This window comes from Chiloscyllium plagiosum, unplaced genomic scaffold (assembly GCF_037043375.1).
Source record: "Chiloscyllium plagiosum isolate Xiang-an unplaced genomic scaffold, Cpla_swu_hap1 HiC_scaffold_187, whole genome shotgun sequence".
Lineage (NCBI taxonomy): Eukaryota > Metazoa > Chordata > Chondrichthyes > Orectolobiformes > Hemiscylliidae > Chiloscyllium > Chiloscyllium plagiosum.
The window spans coordinates 50001-52500 of NW_028270326.1; the positions used below are offsets into that span (position 1 = coordinate 50001).

Here is a 2500-nt window from a genome sequence, read left to right on the forward strand (position 1 = left end):
AATGGATTGTGGCAGATGCAAGATTTCTTTAACAGCATTTTTAATAATCATGTCCAATTTCTTTAGGTAGTTTCCTGAGGATTCTGATAGAATTAAATAATAAAATAATCTTGAAATAAAATATGTTTTTAAAAGTTCTATTTTCTGCGCTGGTTTTAAAAGTGAGGATTTAAGATTACTGATCCAACTCGTCAGATGGGCTTCCCAGTCGGCCTGACTGACGCCTACCCAGGGGTCTATCTTAGCCCCTAGATACTTGTCTGTCAGACCCGGCTCAATACCCTGAATAACATTATTATTAAATTTCCACTTGGTCCAATCATTATAAATAAAAGTTTTATTTTTAAAAACAAAATTAAAACCCTTAGTCTTATTTACATTTATTTCCAGCCCCGTGTTAAGACAAAATTTTTCTACTAATTTTAAATTGCTTATCATGCCCTCGTTAGACTCACTAATAAGTGCTATATCATCGGCAAAAGCCAAGGTAGCACAATGAAAACTTTTGCCGTCCTGACCTAAAAATATACCTTGCCGCTTTTCTTCTAAGGACGTAATAAGAGGGTCCATTACAATATTGAATAAAATGGGCGATAAAGAATCGCCTTGCTTAACCCCTCGTAAAATTTCTATCGGGTCAGTTTTGCATCTGGAACCTTCAATTCGTGTAAAGTTGTTTTCATATAGACTCGCTATCAACTTGATAAATAGTGGTGGGGCCTGAATTCTTCTAAGGGCTGTTAAAATAAGTTTGTGGCCGACAGAGTCGAAGGCCTTAGCAAGATCCACAAAGATCACTGCTAGGTTCCTTCTATTCTTTTTTGCTCCGTTAATTATATTATTTAAAATTTTAATATTTTCCTCACAGCCGGCCACACCCGACATAAAACCCTTTTGACGTTTGTTAAGGTTTAAAATCTTGTTTAGTCTACCGGCCATTATTTTTGTAAATAGTCTAAGAATAATCGGGCCGATCGTGATTGGCCTCCAATTATTGATATCCTTCAGTTCATTTTCATTATTTACTTTAGGAATTAACACCGTCCTACTTAACTTAACATTTTGTGGAATCTTGCCAGATTTTATCCAGATGGAGTATAGTTTTGGGAGTATTCTATTATCTTTATTAAACACTTTTAAAATATCCTTTAATGTCATCCCATCGGGCCCAGCTGCGGTTTCGGCGTCCGTCGCTTTAATAGCTTGAAGGACTTCGTCCACCGTAATTGGCCCCATTAAAATTTCTTCCTCTAATCCTACATTATCTTTGACATACTTTGCAAATCCCCTTAAATTACTCTTACTATTCACATTTGTTAGTCTAGTCCTATAATACATCTCCAACTCCTCCTTATTTAATGGACATTCGCATTTTATGGGTGCCCCCATTAGGGATCTTGCCAGATATTTCCTATTTTTATTATACAATACTTGTGTTTCTTTATATTGCCCCTTCTTCTTACTATATCTCCTCTTTGCATTGTTCTCTTTGCTGTTATTACTTTGCTCACTATTCTTAGGTTTTGCTCTTGGTCCTGTCCTCTTATCCCTCTTTCTATCTACCTCATTATTCATATTTACTCCTACTTTTATCCTTATTTTTCCATAATTGCATCATAATCCTTGATACCACATTTAGACCTATCCATCCCAGCCTCTATTATTTGAATCAATTCGTACACTGATTTACCTTCGTACTCTTCAGATACTAGCTTCTTGCCATCTCCTCGGGTATTTCCATCCAGAGGCATCTCTATCCCCTCCCCTCGTTCACTTCCTTCAACCTCATCTTCATTGTCTTTTCCTATATCTATAGTATCATCGATCGTTCCCTGGTCCTGATCAACCTCGTCCTTGCTATTCTTATTTTTTAACAGTCTTCTCTTATCTGATATTTGTTTCGCATTTTTCGTGAGAATCCTTTCCGCCATTAGTTTATTAATATTCCTGCAACCCTTAAATTCCCTCTCTAATCGCTGCACTTCAGCAGTTTCCTCTGCCGACCATACCCCTTTTCTTGATTTTCCGGGACCTATCTCCTTGTCTTTACCCTTATTTGCCCCGGTTTTCCTTTTTTCATTTCTCACCGAGGGATGGATGTGCCTCTCATGTTGCCCAAGACCTCTCATCGTTTTAAACTTGGCCTGACATATTTCACATTGGATCAGGTTAACCACTTGTTCGTCTTCTCTCCTTCCCAGGTTATTGCTTTCTTCCTCAATATCCTTTTCCTTATCCTTATCATTGACCATAACCTTACATTTCGAGTAGTGGCAAGCTACCGCATGGTAACTTCCTTCCCATTTACATTTATTGCATCTAACTCGCACTGACTTGATTCCCTTACAAACCCTCAGGTGTTTCCTAAATTGCCCAGTCGTATTGTAGATAATTCTGCAGTAGGGACAACTAAAGTTATCAATTGGATAATTAATTATAATTTCTAATTTTTGATTTTCCTTATCACTTGGATAAATAATACAACCTTCACTCCTCTCCC

At 37.2% G+C, this 2500-nt stretch overlaps 1 pseudogene; it reads right to left on the reverse strand.

The window, feature by feature from the left end:
* LOC148133875 (28S ribosomal RNA) overlaps window positions 1-2500 on the reverse strand; it is an 8526-nt pseudogene that overhangs the window by 2603 nt on the left and 3423 nt on the right.